We start from the raw sequence: 5819 nt of genomic DNA on the forward strand, positions 1-5819 counted from the left end.
AACCGCCGGTTTTTGGCCTGAACCGCTGGTTCCGGGCCGGTTCGGCGGTTCATAAATTTTTTTCCCTTCTCGTTTTAGTGTTTATTTCAACGAGACTACAAGTCACAAGTCACCACTTATAAGTTACAATTTACACTTAATGTTGGACTTGAGCCTTTGGGTTGAAAGAGAGTGTATTGGATGATTCTCTTTTATAGCTACATGTTCTTAGATGTGTTGCTCTTTCTTTCAATGTGGGATAAAACTCCTTATTTATAACTACATGATACATCTCCATCATCTTTGTTTATATTAGTTTATATCTTAACTATCTTCTATTATTATAACTTAACAACAAATATAATTACATAAAGTATTATTCTTTAATTCTTTGTGTATAAGTTATGTGTATGTTAACTAATAAATACCATTATACACATTAAGAGAATAATTATTATACAAATTGTATTAATCTAGTGATAACTATAATATGAATAATTATTTATCTATATACAAATCATATTACTCAATAATTGTTTATTCTTATCTATCAAGAATATATTCACAAATAATAATTTTATTTATATAAATTATACTACATCTATTAGAATAACAACTATTATACAAAATCATACTATTAGTGTACTACTAATATATAAATATATAAACTATATTATACCACTAAACAAATCATTCTTTAGTTATCTATTTTTATCATTATTATACCAATTATATTAATTGTTGTTTTTTTTCATATTTTAATCAATATCCTGAGAAAAATTAGCAACATACTTACATTTAAATCCAATTATTTGAACACGTCCACATTCTATAAAAATACGAATTATTAGCAACATGCAACATTCAAATTTAATTAAACTATTCTAGTTGATGCTATTATTATCTATAAATTTGTCTTAGAAAAAGAATCATAACAAAAATAAAGATAAAATTAGTGAATAATAAAATGTAGTAAAAAATAAAAAAAGTAGAAAACAAAAGAAAGTTTTGTATCTCACATTGGAAAAAGATGAATGAATGATCAAAACATGTGGTTATAAAAGAAAATACTTCAACATATTTTGTCCCACATTGAAAGTGAAACAAAAAAAATATTCAAGGATGTCTATATAAAAGAGAAACAACCAAAAATATTTTCTTAGAATTCTTAAAAGTGAACACATTTAAATCCAATTATTATTATTATTTGAACACACCCACATTCTATAAATATACAAATTATGAGCAGCATGCAACATTCAAATTTAATTGAACTATTCTATTTGATTCTATTATTATCTATAGATTTGTCTTAGAAAAAGAATCATAACAAAAATAAAGATAAAGTTAGTGAATAATAAAATGTAGTAAAAAATAAAGAAAAGTAGAAAACAAAAGAAAGTTTTGTATCCCACATTGGAAAAAGATGAATGAATGATCAAAACATGTAGTTATAAAAGAAAATACTTCAACATATTTTTGTCCCACATTGAATGTGAAACAAAAAATATTCAAGGATGTCTCTATAAAAGAGAAACAACCAAGAATGGTTCTTAGAATCATAGGCCCAACAAATAAATATGGGCTATTATGGAATTATTGTATTTATTTATTTGTGAAAATTGATTTTTATATATAAAAATTGATTTTTATAAATAATAAATAATTTTTTTTAAATGTTATGAACCGGCGGTTTGAACCGGCGAACCGCCGATTTTGAACCATCGGTTCCAGTTCGTGATATTTCTGAACCTGAACCGGCCCGCCTGAACCGCCGGCACCGGTTCCGGTTCATGAACCGGCGGTTCCGAACCGCCGGTTAACCGGCAGTCCGGTTCGGATTGTGCATGCCTAGGTGCAAGACATTAAACTAAGCCTTTTATACATTAAACTAAGTCGTTCGTACATTACGAAGCCATATCCGTACATCATGTAGTCATTTACTGCCTAAATGAATTATGTACTTTAAATACATAACTAATATAGTCATTCACTAGTAGATTGTTAAACTCTAGGGGAATAGCTCTAACTCATTTCCTTTGGTCAATGTTTTGTGAGTGAGTCGGTACTACATCCTAGCCCCATGGACTACTAAACCCTTGGGGATTGGATTTAACTTCAGTCCCCTAGCAAACAAATAAAAATCTACATTACTAGCTAGTGACATATACATTAAATTACTTTATTTGTATATTAGAGCATCCACAATGGTGGCGAGCGGACCGGCTAGCCGATCTCCGGCGCTCGCCGAACCATAGTAAATCGGCGAGCGCACGCCGATCCGCGAACGCTGGCCGATGCGCTCGCCGGTCCGCTCGCCACCATTGCAGGCTCCGGACCGGCGAGCGAAATTTTCTTTTTTTTTAAAATTTTTTTTCGAAACACTATATATACGCGCTTTGCACGTCATTTTCATTCGCACCACTTGTTTTAACGAGTACTCTCTCTATCTTAATTTCTGTACAAGATCAACAACATGAAATGTACTTTTAATGTACTAATTTTAATGTACTAATTTTAATGTATTAAGTTTAATGTACTTTTAATGTATTAATTTTAATGTACAAGATCAACAACGTTTAAATTAATGTATTAATTTTAATGTACTTTTTTTAAATTAATGCATTTTTTAATGTACTTTTTTTAATTTAAATAATATTATTGAATTTTCCCGTATCTGTGTCGTAAATTTAATTCCGTATTTTGTGTGATTGTCAATTATTATTTGTTTTATATAATTAGGAGTAATGTGGCTAGGCTATTACTGGGCTATTTGTTTGTCCTAACGATGTGGCAGGAGGATTTTTAGTGCTGATGATGTGGCAGACGAAAACCATTGTGGATGCTCTTACAAACAATATGAATTCTATCAACATTAGCGATTAAGTAATCTACATCATGACATAAGTAAATCTACATTAAAGTACAAAATTCATACCGTGTTTTCTGTGATCTATTGAATTGACCATGACTCAGGTTATGTACATTATACAAACACAAGTTGTACATTATAAAAATGAACACATATTGTAAAAGCTGAAAAATTCGTATCTATTCATGGAAACGAATTTTAGCAGACGAATCGCAGTTGAATTGTAACACGATTCATGAAAATCGATAGTAACTTCCGAAAATTGTAGCAGACGAATTGCAGTTGAATTGTAAGACGATTCATGGAAATCGATATTAACTTCTCAAAATTATAGCTGGCGAATTACAGTTGAATTGTAAGACGATTCATAGAAATCGATAGTAACTTCTAAAAATTGTAGCAAACGAATTGCAGTTGAATTTTGTGATTTGTAGAAATGTAAACCGTAAAGATGGAGGAGAGAAGAATTAATTATGGAGAATAAATCGAAAAATATAATTACCAAATTTAATGGAGAGAATTAAGGAGGTGAAATAACCACTCAAAATAATCACTCCCAACAATGCCCTTTTGATTAAATAAAATAATTAAATACAAGCCATGTGTCACAAATTACAGTCATTAGATGACAAGAATCAATGGTTTAAGATTAGTTTTGGGTTTTGGTATTATTTAGTGTAAGGATCTGAATACATTTTCATCCCTATACTAGTATTTTACTAATTGCAAATTAAAACTCAAACTATTTTAAAATGTGACATTTTTTAGAAGATGAAGTTTGAATTAACGTTTTTAAATTTTGATAGCACACGCATACGCATAATTGTGAATACCCGGGTTAATGACCAAAAATCTGAAAAATAGGCAACCAGATGTTATAATAAATACATATTCCAAAAGAGTACCGATCAATAGACCAAAAATAAAGTAGTTTTGCCTCATGAATTCAATCGAACCCCAAAATCTCGAACACAACTCACGCCCTTATTCAGTGTTTCCACTCACTAGCAATGCAACCAAATCTGTCATCGCACAATTTAATCCTAGATTTGGTCAATTGTATTGAAATCACCTTTTACTGTCATTACCATCCTCCAAAAACAGGCAACACAATCTCTCAAAACACGCTCCCAATGTGTCCAATTCCATTCAATATTACTAATATATAGACTATATAACCGCTGCAATGATCTCCTCAGCCGAATCATCGATAACCACATTCAGCAAAGCGTTCAAACCACTCTACGGCGAGGCCAACATCGTCTCCTACGAGAACGAGGGCTCGGTCGAGATCGCCATGGACGAGACAACGAGCTCCGGCTTCCGCTCCAAGCAAATGTACACGCAGGGCTTCTTCGAGACCTCGCTGAAGCCGCCGGAGAGCTACACCGCCGGCGTGGTCGTCACCTTCTACTCCTCCAACAACCAGAAGTACCCCTTCCGCCACGACGAGATCGACTTCGAGTTCCTCGGCCGCCCCCGCGGTGGCAAGTGGTCCCTCCAGACCAACTTCTACGGCACGCGGAGCGGTACGACCTGTGGTTCGACCCGTCCGAGGATTTGCACCGCTACGCGATCCTGTGGCCGAATCACGTACTACGTCGACCGCGTCCCGGTCCGCCACGTCAGCAAGGCTCCTTCCATTCGTGAGGAGTATCCTTCTAAGGAGATGAGGCTGTACGCCACCATTTGGAACGGGTCGGATTGGGCCACGGGTGGGGGAAGTATAAAGTGGATATGAGTTATGGGCCATTCATCGCGAAGTATTCGGGCTTCGTGATGAACGGGTGCCTGTTTAATGAGACGGCCCAAGACTGCCGTAACTATGGGACGGGTTTGACGAGGGTTGAGAGATTGAAGATGAATGGGTTCAGGAGGTGTTGGACGACTTACTCTTACTGCTATGACAAAAAGCGTTATCCAGTTGCTTTGCCTGAGTGCGTTTTTAATCACAATGAATTGCGACATCTCCAGAAGCTTCATCTAAAAACGTTCGGATCCAATTAATTGCTGTATGAATTAAATATGCCAATTCATTCGTTATTTCTTTTATTTTTCTTTCATCTTTGGAAATATAAGACAAATCTCAGCCAATTCAAATGGTGAAGTTTGGTTACTTTCTTTCTAAGATATTTATCAATTGCAATATTATGTGAATATTATTAATTATTTTAATTAATGCCATTTAATAACCATATTAGTAATACTCCTATAAGTTATAGCGTAAACAAATTATTTCAAAGAATCCGTTATTCGACATTCATTGCAAATCATGAATGACTTCTTCGGACAAGTTTGATATACCCGTCATTAAACTATTAATAGGTAAAAAGGAATAATTTTTTACCAAAAGTAACGCAATATTTTTTTAAAGAGTAAAAACGTAAAGACCCCGTTTGATAGTCGAATTTGGATTAACTAGGGGTGGGAAATTATACCGAAATACCGAAATACCGGACTTACCGTACCGGAAAAATACCGAAAATACCGATTTTTCGGTATACCGCAGTTTCCGGTACGGTATGATACCGTACCGTAGTGTTTCGGTACGGTAACGGTATCAATTTTGCTATACCGCGGTATACCGTGGTATACCGAATCCACGGTATACCGGTATACTGCGGTATACCGAATCTGCGGTATATACCGAATATTCGGTATACCGCGGTATACCGGTATACCGATAGATTATTATATATATATATATATATTAATATTAAATATGTTGTAATATATATATATATATATATTATATTTAAAAAAATTAATACATTGATTAATACAATAAAATTAAACATTCAAATGATAATTTATTCAAACAAATTCACAATTATTTTTTTATCAACTCATCCTAATAAATATAATAAACACAATAACACATAACACCGAAAGAAGATTGGAAATACGATATCGGGATTCGAGAATATGTTTCAACAAAGCACATTTGAAAGAATTTGTATTAACTCAC

The 5819-nt window shown here is 33.6% G+C and overlaps 1 pseudogene; it reads left to right on the top strand.

Annotated features, from left to right (window-relative positions):
* The first annotated feature begins 4037 nt into the window (after positions 1 to 4037).
* On the top strand, positions 4038 to 4858 carry LOC121764361 (annotated as a pseudogene).
* The last annotated feature ends 961 nt before the right edge of the window (positions 4859 to 5819 follow it).

This window comes from Salvia splendens, chromosome 14, assembly GCF_004379255.2.
Source record: "Salvia splendens isolate huo1 chromosome 14, SspV2, whole genome shotgun sequence".
In the NCBI taxonomy this organism is placed as follows: domain Eukaryota; kingdom Viridiplantae; phylum Streptophyta; class Magnoliopsida; order Lamiales; family Lamiaceae; genus Salvia; species Salvia splendens.